The sequence below is a fragment of the Phaenicophaeus curvirostris genome, chromosome 2, assembly GCF_032191515.1.
Source record: "Phaenicophaeus curvirostris isolate KB17595 chromosome 2, BPBGC_Pcur_1.0, whole genome shotgun sequence".
NCBI lineage: Eukaryota > Metazoa > Chordata > Aves > Cuculiformes > Cuculidae > Phaenicophaeus > Phaenicophaeus curvirostris.
Window position 1 is genome coordinate 120,427,529 of NC_091393.1, and position 14,927 is coordinate 120,442,455.

Here is a 14,927-nt window from a genome sequence, read left to right on the forward strand (position 1 = left end):
AAAGAAGGGTAGTGACCTTCACAGAATCACTAGGTTGGAAAAGACCTCCAGGATCAAGTCCATCATTCCAATCAATCACTAAACCATGTCCCTCAGCACCTCATCCACCCATCTTTTAAATACCCTCAGGGAAGGTGATCCAACCACTTCCCTGGGCAGCCTGTTCCAGTGCCCAATGACCCTTTCTGGGAAAAATTTTTTTCTGAGGTCCAGCCTAAACCTCCCCTGGTGGAGCTTGAGGCCATTCTCTCTTGTCCTGTCCCCTGACACTTGGGAGAAGAGCCCAGCTCCCTCCTCTCCACAACCTCCTTTCAGGTAGTTGTAGAGAGCAATGAGGTCTCCCCTCAGCCTCCTCTTCTCCAGGCTAAACACCCCCAGCTCTCTCAGCCATTCCTCATAAGGCCTGTTCTCCAGCCCCCTCACCAGCTTTGTTGCTCTTCTCTGGACTCGCTCCAGAGCCTCAACATCCTTCTTGTGGTGAGGGGCCCAGAACTGAACACAGGATTCGAGGAGCGGTCTCACCAGTGCCGAGTACAGAGGGAGAATAACCTCCCTGGAGCTGCTGGTCACGCTGTTTCTGATCCAAGCCAAGATGCCATTGGCCTTCTTGGCCACCTGGGCCACTGCTGGCTCATGTTCAGACAGCTGTCAGGGAGCCTGGGTGGATGTCGGGTCCGCACCCTGCAGGGTTTTTTCTTTTGAGTGACAACTGATCAAGTGACTTGAAATACCAGCCCCAGAACGCTGCAGAAGTTAAAATTTCTCATCTGGTCACTACATACTTTTGCTTCTGTTAATGAATCATTCAATGCCTTGGAAATGAAACCTTGATTTGTACACAACACATTTTGACAATGTGCATTATTTGTCCTGTTTCTGCAGCTTTGCATTGCCAAACAATTTGCATATTAGCAATGGATCTTTAGCCTGAAAGATCACACATACTGCATCTTCAAATTGTTTTTCTTCTGCAGAGAGATGTTTGAAACAAAACCTGATTTGGATTGTATAAACTAAGATAGAAGAACATATCCTTCAGGGTGCACAGGATTACCTTTCAAGCCATTTTCACCCTACAGTGAATGGCAAGCTGTATGATGAAAGGAATTTCTTACAGCTGATCTGATCTCTACCCGTCTGTGAGTTGGCTCTTAAATGAGATAAACCTACGTACTCTAATTCAGGACAGGTGTATCATATTTCCCAATGATATTAAAGAGAATCCTGGAGTCAGTAGGGCAAGTGGTGTAGCTCTGTTTGCTTTGAGGGACTTGCTTTGTAAATAAGATGCCAAGCTTCTCTCATTCCTTTCAGGAGCCACCAGGCTGGTATATGAGGTTCTACCTGGGCTGCTAGTTGGTAAGTGAAGCCCTGGAAGGTCATGCATGTGGTTTGCTTTTCTCTCTGGATTGATTCGGCGTCTTGAGCATCTCCTGTTTCCCCTCTGGCCTGTTGAGTCCTTTCTAGGCTTGTCCTCAGTGAGTGCCTGTCTGTATAGGTATTCTGGCAGCTACAGAAAACAGCAAAACAGAAAGGATGCTTAAAAGGGGGGAAAAGAACCCATGCTACCTGCCCCTCTTCCCCATTTCTCTTGGTTTTTTTTTTTAATAAGTTTTCCTGTTGTCTGCCAACATCTAATTTTAGGAAATCTAAGAGGTATGGAGACTTGGGATGTTATTTTTGTACTGGGCATCTGGGTGGATTTGTAGTGCAGCTCCTGTCTGGCGTCATTCCCTTCCCTTGGCACAAGGCTGCCTGCTGCGGTTGTGCCTGGGCTGGGAATGTTTTATAGGTCATGCCTTGCCTTTTCCCTTTGGCAAGAGTGTCAGGGTTGGGCTGAAGATGTTGGTTCCTGAACACTGAGCAGTTACCCCCAGACAGGAGCAAATGGGCTCTTACTGATAGGTGCCAACTCGAGCGGTTCCTGAGACAGCTGGGAAGATGTCCCTGGCTGGGATGGCACTGGCCCTTCTGCAGAGGATAAGATGATGTTCCCAGTGAAGCTTGCTGACTTTGGTGGCAGGGAGCAAATCTTCTGTTGGCTTGTGTGTGTGCAACTGTGGAAGTGAGAGGTCCCATGTATCATCATAGTTAATGGTAGTTGTCAAAAGCTGTCTGAGAGCACAAGCATCCAGAGTGGAAAGAGAAAATTACGGTGCCCCACTGGATTTTATAAGAAGTAAATGGACTAGAAGAAAGAGATCAAGTCCTTAACCTGACTTCAGCTTCCTGTGGCAAATACCAATAGCAGCAGTTGTGGGTGGGTGGTGCAAAGGGACTGCACACTCTCCAGTCTGATTTGAAATGTCAGCCATGAACTGCTTTAATGTGAAGCAACGAGGAGTTAAAAGCTCTGCTTTTCCTGCATCTCATGTCCTGTGTGTTTGGAACATGGGGCTGTGCCCTCTCTCCCCAGGACTACAGTGATGGGTTGTGGAGCATCTGTGGTGGTGAGCTGTGTGTTCCCTGGGTATCCCACGCCTTCCTGGGGTGCCGTGCCTGGTCCTAGGAGAATGATGCTAACCTCAGCAGAGCCAACGGGACCCCGATTACCTTTGTGAGACCCTGATGGAGCAAGAAGCCAAGTCTACTCAGGCAGCTGCAAGTTGTTCCTGGGGGGTTGTTCTATCTAGGGCACTTGGCTGCCTGGTACATTCTGCAACCTGCTTGCTGGCATGTTATCAGCTAATTTAAAACAGCTCAAACAGCCCTTATCAGCTCATGGGACTAGGGGGTATGAGTGAGCACAGTGACAAAAATGGCTCTTATGAGCCACATCATAGAATCATAGAATAACCAGGTTGGAAGAGACCCACCGGATCATTGAGTCCAACCATTCCTATCAAACACTAAACCATGCCCCTCAGCACCTCGTCCACCCATGCCTTAAACACCTCTGGGGAAGGTGACTCAACCCCCCCCTGGGCAGCCTGTTCCACTGCCCAACGACCCTTTCCATGAAAATTTTTTTCCTAATGTCCAGCCTGAACCTCCCCTGGTGGAGCTTGAGGCCATTCCCTCTTGTCCTGTCCCCTGTCACTTGGAAGAAGAGGCCATAAAGCTGAATCTTCAGGAGATATTGAGGCCACAGTTAGATTTGAGGGCAATACGATCCTTTTCCTTTTTCCCTTCTTTTTCTTTCTGGTAGCAAATAAAGTAAAAAAAAAAATTGGAGCACTCTGTTCATTCTTGTGGAGTTGGAGTGTGGCTGCAGGTTCTCAACTCATTAACACAAAGGGGTTACAACCAAGTAGCCTGGGAGAAGTGTGGGCACGATGGAATAGTGGCCTTTTGCTGTAGACCATGTGAATCCTTCATGTACGTGCCTTGAAAAGGCCTCACAAGCCTTAGGAGCAATGAATAACAAGATCAGCTAATAATGGGATCTACAAGGCAGAGAGAAAACTAGCCAGTATTTTGTTATGGAGAGAAAATGAGCAAATCAGCAGGGAACATGCTGATCGAGTCTGATTCATGTTGTCTTTATAAGTTTTAACAGCCCAGGAAGACGAATTACCCACTCTAACAAGCACGTGGATCAGCATGGGGTTTATTGGAAGCAAGCTATCGTTTAACGCTGTCAGAAGCGTGTTTATTATTAAGCAGTAGACTCCACAGTCTAAATGGACTCCTCCTTAGACACCAAAAAAGGTGTGTTCATAAAGCCAAATGAAGAATATATTGTGTGCCGGCATGAACTCAAACACTAAGTCCACTTTACTGGGCCTCAAGGCCTTCTACATTTAGCTAAAGGCAAATAAACCAAACTGTGTTTGGCTACTGGAGGACAAAGCTGTACACCCTGTGCTAATTTTGACTCTCGGGACTCTCTAGTGACTTGACTGTGTATTTTCTAGCTTAGAGATTGCTTCAAGTCCTTCCTTTTTCCTCAAGACCTCTGTCTATAGGAAGACCAATCAGTAAAATGTATAGTAATACGCAGCAAAGTCTGGCCTTATTTATCACGCTGTTAAGGTACTTAATATAGAAGCATAAATAATAATACAATTCTAGTAAACTACCACTTGATGCAGTAACATTTCAAGCTGGGTTTGTGGGAAAGGCTTGGGGCTGGCCATGTTCTCAGTCCAGTTTTGCAAATCTGGAGCGTTGCTGTAGGACCAGTGAGCAGACAACACTCAAACTGTAGAAGAACTGAACAATTTGCAAGGATTTTGCAGTTCTGCTCTTGCTGTACAGTCAAATGGCAACCACAGTGATGACCTTTTTGTCTAAATATGGGAAAGGGTTACTGGGCGCAATTGTCTGACTGATGCGACTGTCTACGTTCATGCGCTGCCACAATTGGCTTTGAACAAGAAAATATACAAGATTTGCAATTTATGAGGCCCTCTCAGCCGTATTTTTAACATGTCCTTGTAACATCCCTGATGGGAGATACCTTAAAATATGACAAGATGAATTTTCAGAATTTAGAAGCCAAACTGCAGCGTGAGCTCAAAGTTGGGGCAGGCATGGAGCACACATAATGGAGTTCTTTGAAGCTTCACTCCTTTTTTTTTGTTCCAGCTGTCTGGGAATACCTGATTTCTGGAGTTTAAGCGATATCATGCACACTTCTTAAAATTTCATAGTATAACTTTCTGCTAATTTTCTTCATATCTCAAATTAGATACTTGTGACTATACTAAACTGGAAATGTGGGATGAGGGTTATACAGAGTTAATGCTAGTCTTTAAATCTGCTGTTCACCAAAGGTTGCTTTGTAAAAAGTAAAAGGAAGTTCACTTTTCTCATCTTGTTTCTTACCATGCATTTGGGAGAGGATGTGCCAAGTGTCTATTCAAATGTGCTGGAAATTGGAGCCAGTCTTTGGCTATGTGGGACATAATATCAGCTCTTGATCTAGAGCATGGTGCTGAAGGGTCTTGCTATAGAAAGACTTTGTCAATTCTCCTCACATTCAGTGCTTGACTTTTTCCAATCAAGACTGAAGTCCTTTTGTGGTTCCTTGCTGTTCTCATCAGCTGCTTCTACTGCTGAACGAAGCTTGCCACTGTTCCCTCAGTTCCCCGCAACCATTATCTGTGATCGAGTTATAAAAGTGGATTTGATATCATCTCCACAGGAATGATCTTCATCTAGGTGTGATTAATACCTCTTGCACTCCAGTAGCTTGCATATAAGCCATGCATAATTTTTGCATTAATTATATCATTATTGTTTAATTTCTGTAATTAGCAGCATCACTTTCTCTGAACCATCACTGTTACCGTGTTGCCTCCACGTTATAGCAGACTCTCAGTGCTGCAGGGGCAACTTGTGCTAATTCTCATATATGGGATGTCAATGTAAAAAATGAATATGTGACAAACAACAATTCCAGGTGTCTATTGCAGTGTAACTGTAAGCAGGAAGACTTTCTTCTGAGAATATTAAAGAACTGTGTTCAATTGATCAAAAGACTGTGAGTGCCTGAGCTGCTACCCCTTCTTCATGAAGGCACCCAAACCCTGCAAGGTGGGTGCCTCTCTGAAAAGATCGTTTTTTTCGGATCCTCTGTGTAGCTTCAGGTGCCTACGTAAAGTACAGGGAAGCTGGAATCAGGTGGCAACCTGGATTTTAAGGATCCTCATAGACTTGACTTTCTGTCAGCATGTCCACTTGAGAAATGCTAGTAAGTTCTTTGCATGTTGTTTAGGCTAGGAAATGAGAACTGGGCTGGGACTGGATATTGCGGGGCAGACACGCTAAATTAACGTGACTGCACTCTTCAAAGGCACAGTAGCTCATCACATAATGCAGAAAGGGGTTCAGATCATAGCTATTAGGATGATGCTCTGGAAGGCATGATATTAAACATAAATATTTAATGTTATCTCTTGTCAGTCTTCTGCACTAAACTAAAATCCATTTTAGATAATATCAGAAGGGTGTAGGCACAACAGGTTATTAATCCTACAGCTGTAACAGCTGGAGAAAGCTGCTGAGAATAGAGTACGCTCAAGATACTAGCCACACACCAAAGTCTGTGCTTCCATTCTGTGCAGGAAATGGCTTGTTGCTCTTCCAGTAATGTGACCAGCCCTGAAGCGATGATACAAATTAAAACTGCACTCTGTTATTCAGAAACAAGATAAGCTTTTTAACAAGAGTCATACTTTGTACCTTGGTTATGCTCAGGAGGCTTCTGTCTGTCTGAGTCTCTCGTCTCCCACTCAGTGTTAAGCCATCTGATAACAGTGCCATTGGCCTTCATTACTTTGCTGCACGATATCCAGCAAGCAACAATCCCTGGTAACTATCTAGTAGCAGCAACATTTTGTCCAGGAGAAATGTTCCTCATGCCTTTAGACATTCTGCCTCAAATAAGAGCCTGCATAAAACTCACTTTACCCTCAGTACCAATGCTAATTTTGGGTAAGATGGAAAGAAATGCAACTTCATTAACTGCTTTTAATCCTCAGTGACTTTTTTTTTAAATTTCTTTTTTTTTTTTTTTTTGTATGTACAGATGTACAGAAGGCTGTGTATGTGGACACTTATTGTGATGGCTCTGCTGGGAGCTCTTATTATTGTTGCATTCATTTGAATTTGCTTACACAATCAAAAATCACCCGAGTGAAACCACTGCTGATCACTCTGCAAGTGGGAATGATGTTGAGGCGATGGTTATGTGGGCTCAGTTGTGGATATAAACCATCTTCATGGGTTAGAAAAGCCACCTTGAGAGGGACTCGATCTTTTTGTGTTTGCTTTCAAGCGCTCAGGAAGAAAAGCAGCAATTACTGAATGTGGTTTTGGGTCACTTTAAGCTACCCAGTGATGAATGGTTATGCCACATATTCCCAGCTTCTTAAAAGGCTCTGTTCTGTGCCAGTGGTTACCCGCAATATAGATAATTGTAAAACAAACTCCATGTTCTAGTTGACACCCTTTCTAATTACATCTCACTTTCATTAGCCCATTAAAGTGATAAATGCTAGCAATTATATTGAACCCCACTGAAAACCCTCTGTTTGTGGCATTTCTTGACTGTGGTGTGACTGATTTGCACAGGAGCCTGGCAGGACTCTGCCAGCACCGTGAAGCCCTGAACAAAGCAACCACAAAGAGGGGGAACAAAAAAAGCATCCTGCAAAGCAGCTCAGCTGATGCGAGTGTCTGACCGCAAAGGCCATACCTGGCACAGAAGTGCATGGCTGGTGGGGGCTGATCCACTGTCTTCTTCTCATTTTAGATTTGTTCAGAAGGGGGAAAGTGAGAAGATATGGCATGTGCTTTCACATGGGATAAGGAGGTGTTTAAGGGACGGGTGGAAGAGGCACTGAGGGGCAGGCATGGTTTAGTATTTGATAGGAATGGTTGGACTCGATGATCTGGTGGGTCTTTTCCAGCTTGATGATTCTATGATTGTTTTAGGAAATTGAAACAGAAAGCTTCTGCCAGGAAGAAACCCTTTGGGTGGCTGCTGGGGAGCCAGAAGAGAAGCACAGCACTAGGCAGAGCCTGTGGAGTGGGTTATCCGTAGTCTCTCTAGGTCATTGACAGAACATCCAGCAGAGGAAAGGAGCAGGGAACAATCAATGCTTGCACCAGTTGCTGCAGTTTCTCTTCAGGGTAGCGATGGAGTCTGTAAGGCAATGCCACAATAAGGGATGTTTATTGAGTTTGCACCAACCTCTGTTGGCTGCACGAACACTGAACTTGCAGTGAGTACAGGGACCCCCTCATGCGAGCCAAGTCTTTTAGCTGGTTCATCTCCCTAGAGACTTTGTGCATCAAATATAGCTCTGAGACAGCGAATAAATAGTAGAGAAGCTCCTGCTTGGCTGCTTGGAGCTTGGCACGATGGTGTTCCCAGGAGGAACCAGGTATAGAAATGCTGTCCATGAAGCCATCAGCACAGGGCATGGATGTTTAGGACTTTGTCACTGAGAGGTGGGCAGGCATTATTGGCTGCCTGGGGAGTGCAGCACTGATGTGCCAAATGCCCAAGGAGAGGCTGTCAGGTGCATTCTGCAAGAAAGACACTGAAGCATAAAACTGGGAGGAAATTCGTACATTTAGAAGTCCTGGCAGCCAAAATGGTGCAGCTGTTTGAAGGGATAAAAAGACACTGTTAAATGGCAAATGCAGTACATGCTAGGCTATAAGCAGATCTGAGTGAAGAAAGAGGAAAATTATAAGCTCATTCTTGCTGCCTTCTGAGCCAAATGGCTGTGTTTCAGTCTGGCTTTGCGTTAGGATGATCCCTGTCCTGAGATTTTAGCAGGAGGGAGAGGACAGCCTCGGAAAGAGTTTGGGAGGTTGATGCTAACACTGGAAAAAGCATTAATGTGTCTAAAACCAGCTCCCAGCCAGCAGTTCCCTAAAATGTTCAGTGCTTTCTCCAGCAAAATGCTGAAGCGTGGGCTTAATTTCACTGTTGTCCTAATTCTTAGAATCATAGAATGGTTCAGGTTGGAAGGGATCTTAAAAGCCCACCCACTTTCAACCCCCCTGCCATGGACAGAGACACCTTCCACAGGATCAGGTTGCTCAAGGCTCCATCCAACCTGGCCTTAAACACCTCCAGGGAGGAGCATCCGTGACTTCCCTGGGCAACCTGTGCCAGTTCCTCACTACCCTCATCGTGAAGAATTTCTTCCCAATGCCTAATCAAAACTTTCCACCCTCTAATTTAAAGCCATTCCCCTTCATCCTATCACTACAAGCCCTTCTACAGCTTTCCTTTAGCCCACTTCAGGTACCGGAAGGCTGCTATAAGGTCTCCCCAAAGCCTTCTCCAGGCTGAACGACCTCAACTCTCTCAGCTTGTCCTCATAGCAGGGGTGCTCCAGCCCTCTGGTCATCTTCGTAGCCCTCCTCTGGACCTGTTCCAACAGTTACATATCCTTCTTATTTTAGAGATTCCAGAACTGGGCACAATACTCCAGGTGGTGTCTTGTGAGAGGGCAGTAGAGGGGGAGAATCCTCTCCTCACCCTGCTGGCCACGCTTCTTCTGATGCAGCCCAGGACAAGATTGGCCTTCTGGGCTGAAAAATAAAAAAAGGTCAGGTTTATATTAATTATCTTAATTTGAAATGTGTTGTAAAGCCAAATGTATTCCCACCATTTAAATATTCAGCATTGCGTGTCTGCTTCCTGCTGGAGACCTTCTCTGACCAGGCTCATGCAACCACAGTTTGCAGATGTCCTAACTCACTTCCATTGGCTGTATCTTCCCCTTCACAAGTGCAGAGAAATTGTTTCCTTCTTTTCTGCTTATTCAACTCATTTGGCCCAATAACGAATTTGTTTAAAGCTGAAAAGTTTTGAGCTGGTTAAAAAAGCAAGAAAGCCAATTCTTTTCCAGCTGAGCCACTAGAAAACTAAGAGTGAGCAAATGAGACCTCTTTGAAGCCTCGGAGAATCATTAAATCAAAGCTATCAGTCCAGCTCGCTGCAAAATAATTCTCTTTTGTTTAGCAAATCAGCTTTTGGTTCAACATATATTTAAATAATTTCTCTTATTTAGCCAGCACATTCAGGGTAGTTTTATTTAACTAATAAAAGGATCATTCTAAAAGGCAGGTCTTGTTCATTCAGTTGAATACCAATTTCCATCTAAACAGACTGTGACACAAATACTGAACATTCAGCTAATAAAAACGAAACACACCCTTCGCCATTTTCTAATAGAATATAGAAAGCAAAAAATGAAGAATCCTAGGCGCGTTGTACTGCATAATGTGAGCGTGCGGTTATCTACCTCTTTAGCAGAAAGCACAGTGGTATTGTAGGATAAATCCTTTGCTCACACTTTAAGTTATGAGCACAAGACAATCACCCTTTCATATAAAAAGTAAAAGCTGAAAAGGCAAACTGAGCTAATGCCAGTTAACGCTAGCTCTGTGTTTGCTGCTTGCCACAATTCAAGTAAATGATTTTCCATCGCCCTGCCTGACTCTCACACACAAACCCGGGGGAAAGGCAAGGTCTCTTCCACACACAGGGATGCGGAACAGACCCGGTACAGTAGAGTGGGGATGAGGGGGAGCCCTGGGATCTTTGCGGGGTGCCCAAGGCCAGCAGAGCCAATCCATCCTCCCATAAGGCATCTCCAGTGCTGTCATTCCCCTTCCTTTCGCAGGTCTGGTTGCCGATGAGCAGCTCCTGCGCCTGGTGGATATGAGGCATGGTGAAGGTGCCAGGAGAATGGGCTTCTCAGACTTTGTTTGCTGAGGATGGGCAGGGTGTGCAGCAGTGGAGTCCTTCTCAGGAAAGCCTGCAAACCCAGACCAAGGGCAGTGGCAGAAGGCAAGGGACGTGCTGCCAGATGTATTAAAACACGTCTAACAATGAAGCTTAGAAAGAACCAACCCGTCCAAATTCCTGGCATGGTCCATGCATCCCTTTGCATGGCCGGTTCACCAGAACCAGGTTTGCCTCCTGCCCGTGGGATCCACTGGCTGGTGGGGAGAGGTTTCATGCTGGGATTAAGCCACAGCTGGGAGTACAGTGATGCCTTCACTGAAAGGAGCTGGAAGGAAGGTCGGACCCCCATTTACCATCAAAGCTCATCAGTGCTGGTGGGCTGCAGTGGCACCACACTGCCCTCTGTTTTTTTGCCTGCTGAGAATGGATATCCAGAGATTCCTCAGCTACTGGTCCTTTTTTACAGCCTGAACGCAACCTCTGCAGTCTTGTACTTGGAGCCCTGATGGGCTCAGGCTCATTTTCTAAAAATGAGATGTGCCTTTGTACTGATGCTCTTCCACAAAAGCCTCAGCATCCTGATCCACCTGGTACCAGAAGGGAGACTGCCTGCATTCACAGCCAGAGAAAAGAAAGGGAAGAAGCAGGGCATCTCAAGTGGAAGGCTTTTTCTTTTGGTTAAAATTCGGAGAAGTCTGAACCACAGCAAAGGAATTGTTTGCTGCTTTTTTTTAAAGTAGAGACATTCCTGCCAGCTTCAGTGAAGTTCTCTCTGTAAGGAGAAGGTCCAAGGTCCTTCTCGGTGGATAAACAAACCCATGCCCTGTGCTGTCCAGCCATCGTCTGGCAGCTTCAAGGAGGGACTGTCTGTAGATAAGCCTTTGCCTGAAAGTAAATGGGATCCTGTTTTACAAAAACATAGGTTTTGATACTGTAATTAAATATTTTGACTCAAAATGCTGTTAGTTAAACAAACCCAGCAACTGCAACCCGTGTGCCTGAGCAGTGCTACAGCAGTTTAGTTCATCATTTGAATGAGTTGGGCTTTGACAGTGTATGGAAATGTGTTCATCTTTTGCCTGTGTGTTTTTACCACTGAAGTTTTCTGGGCAAGTAGTGGTCAGCAGATCTGCCTGGGTCACACTGCCTAAAATCCCATTCCAAGGGAGTACAGGAGAAGCAGCTCATGAAGTCAGAGTGTGTCCTGATTCTAACGTTTTCATTGAAAACCAGACAACCATTTTTTTTTTTGATTGTGCATGTCACTTGATGAAAATTCTTATGCCTAAATTATACCATGGCATTTTTCTCATTGTAAAAAAACATCCTCTTATATTTTAAGTGGAAAAAAAATCTGAGGAAAAAAATATTCTCATTAATGCTTTCTAAAGATTGACTGGTCATGTCCAAGGGGCAGCAGGCTGAGCAAATGGCTTTCCTTTGGTGAGCTGGAAGTGCCAAATGGTGGAAGGCAACAGCCAGGAGCTGTTTGCAAAGCTGCAGAGGTTCAGGAAACTGTGGTATCCATGCTGAGCCATCGTGGCAGTGTCCTAGGATGTGCCCTCCATGCTCCTGGGCCGGTGGGTGATTGGCACACATTCCCACTGACCTACATTAAAGGGATTCATGAGTCACACATCCAAAAAAATCATTTATTTATTGATCCGCCTGCTGTTACTGAGATGGCGATTTTGTTTGTGGTGTTAAGCAAGAGCCTTCAGATATTTTGATATAATAATATACCTCCCACATAGCATGAACAAAAAATAACTGGCATTAGGATTTCAGAAAAATATGCATGGCTTTCAAGGCACTTCATTGATGAAGTGATTCTCTTTCTCAGGTAGGAAAACTGATGCATAGAAGAGTGACGTCCTCCTGCAGTCCCACATTAAGTCAATACAGGGCAAACAAAATACAGAGGACAGGATTTCCAAATCACCCTTTTACTTTTGAGAGCCCTTGGAAACGCCTGAGACTCAAGTGTAGCTGCTGTCAGAAAGTCAGCAGCAGGATTTTTAGGTCAGGAACAGGTTGTTTCTTTTTTTTTTGACAAGATATGCTCTGATTAGATGGAGACTTCATTAATCCAGGGACGTGCCATGTCGTGTATAATACAGGAGCTCAGACAGCTGGAGCACTATGTTCTCCTTCAGCCTGCTCGTCTGAAGTGCTGAGGTCTGGATGGGGATGGTGACAGGTACCTGGGTTATGGTGGGATCCATCCTGCTATGGGTCAGAGGGATACATTGGCAGAGCTGGTTTGGTGTCACTGAGGGTGTCATCACAGTCTCCTCTTACCAAGCGGTTTGAGAGCTGCTTGATGACAGGGTTTTATGAATCCTAACAAATACTTACCAGCTACTTTTTGGGAAAAAACTTTTTCCTCCCTGTAGTATGGATGGATTGGCTTAGAACTTACAATAGGGCTCTGAGCTTCCTGCACTGCTGACATAGAAACACTGCCCCGAGACTCCTCTCGTTGTAAACTGTCTTTTAAGGTGTGTGGTTTTACTACTTTATTACTAGGGCACAGGCTTTATCTAGTTTACAGTATATTCATTTGTTTTAAAGACCCGTTTCTCCGGTTTTCACCTCTGCAAAATGCAAACACTGTTTAGCACCAGGGGAGGTTCAGGCTGAACATTAGGAAAAAATTTTTCACGGAAAGGGTCATTGGGCAGTGGCAGAGGCTGCCCAGGGAGGGGGTTGAGTCACCTTCCCTGGAGGGGTTTAAGGGACAGGTGGACGAGGTGCTGAGGGACATGGGTTAGTGATTGATGGGAATGGTTGGACTCGATGATCCGGTGGGTCTCTTCCAACCTGGTGATTCTATGATCTATGATCTTCGCTGAGAAGTTTATTTAACTAAAACATTGTTTGTCCATGTCTGGATAAGAGCTTGCTGGTGGGGCAAAGAACCTCTCGCAGTTTCAGAGGTGAGCTGCAGATGGCAGAGTTAAACTGCAGACTCCTCTCCAGACCAGAACTCGTTTGGTCTCCAAAGTAGCACATAAAACTCTTCTGACCAGGGGACCCAGGTGCCTGCAGCACCTGTAGGTGTGACTGACATCAAGCCAGCACACAGCTTGCTTTGATATTCCTCAAGCTCCACCAGGGGAGGTTCAGGCTGGACATTAGGAAAAATTTTTCACAGAAAGGGTCATTGGGCATTGGAACAGACTGCTCAGGGAGGGGGTTGAGTCCCCTTCCCTGGAGGTGTTTAAGGGAAGGACGAGGTGCTGAGGGGCATGGTTTAGTGATTGATGGGAATGGTTGTACTTGATGATCCAGTGGGTCTTTTCCAACCTGGTGATTCTATGATTCCCTCCTCTTGCAGATAGATCCTTTTCTCCACAGGAACAGGGCTGTTGTTGTGGTGCTGGGGTTGCTCTGAGGGTGCTGCACCCACCTTGTTCCAGCCACAGAAGAACTGTAAATGTACAGAGGAAAGCGTTGAAGATGATCAGAGTGTTCTGGGCAGCTTCTGGTTGAGGAGTTGTTAAATAAATTGCGATATCTTAGCCTGAAAGAGAGATGCCTACATTGATGGTTGAAAGCAGGTGTGTAGGAAAGGGTGTTCACAGTCTCTGTGCTACAGGAAGCACGAGCAGCAAATAGATCATTCTCTGATATGTTCAAACAGGCAGAAAGAGGTGCTGCTTCACACAGCATGGAAACAGCAAGGCTCATCTCCACGGACTTGGTGGCTGCCAAACCGTCACAGCACTTTGAAAAGCAATTGCACAGCTTCACGGGAGAAGAATCACTGGAGGGTGCCATGCTCAGATCGTCCCCTCAGTTCATGAGGAACCCAGTCCCTACCATCACACCCTTCTGGAGGGTCTACTGCTGGAGGCAGGAGATTGTGCTAGTGGCTCTTCCAGCAGGCCTGATCCATCACATCTCTAGCCTTGCACGGTGGACAGGTCAGGGGATACTGAGGAGTGCAGTGGTCCCTTACGAAGGGTTTTTCTAGCTGACAACTTAAGCCTGTGGCCCAGATGCATTGCACAGGCTCTGAAGCTAGAAGATCCAAAAACATATTTTAAAAAAAATATTATTTTCACCTTGGTGCTGGGGAAGATCATGGAACAGCTCATCTTGAGTGCTGTCACACAGCACACGGAAAGCAACCGGGTGATCAGGCCCGCTCAGTTTTTGAAAGGCAGGTCCTGCTGAACTATCCCAATCACCTCCTACGGCAAGGTGACCTGCTTGATGGATGAGGGAAAGCTGTGGATGTAGTGTGCTTGGACTTCTGTAAAGCCTTTGCCATCACTTCTCACAGGATTCTGCTTGAGAAACTGGCTGCAGTTGGCCTGGAAGTTCTCACCCTCTGCTGGGTGAAAATCAGCTGGATGGCCGGGCCCAGACAGTGGTAGTAAATGGAGCTAAATTAATTTGGAAGCTGGTCATGAGTCGTGTTCCCCAGGGCTCAGTGCTGGGTCGAGTTTTGTTCAATATCTTTATCAATGACCTGGATGAGGGGACTGAATGTGCCCTTAGTAAGTTTGTGGATTACACTAAGCTGGGTGGAAGTGTGGATCTGCTGGAGGGTAGGGAGGCTCCAAAGGGATCTGAACAGGCTGGATCGATGGGCTGAGACCAACGGGATGAGGTTTAACAGGGCCAAGAGAAGTGTCCTGCACTTGGGGCACAACAACCCTGTGCAGCTATAAGACTAGGGGAAGAGTGGCTAGAAAGCTGCCTGGAGGAGAGGGACCTGGGGGTGTTGGTTGACAGTGACTGAACATGAGCCAGC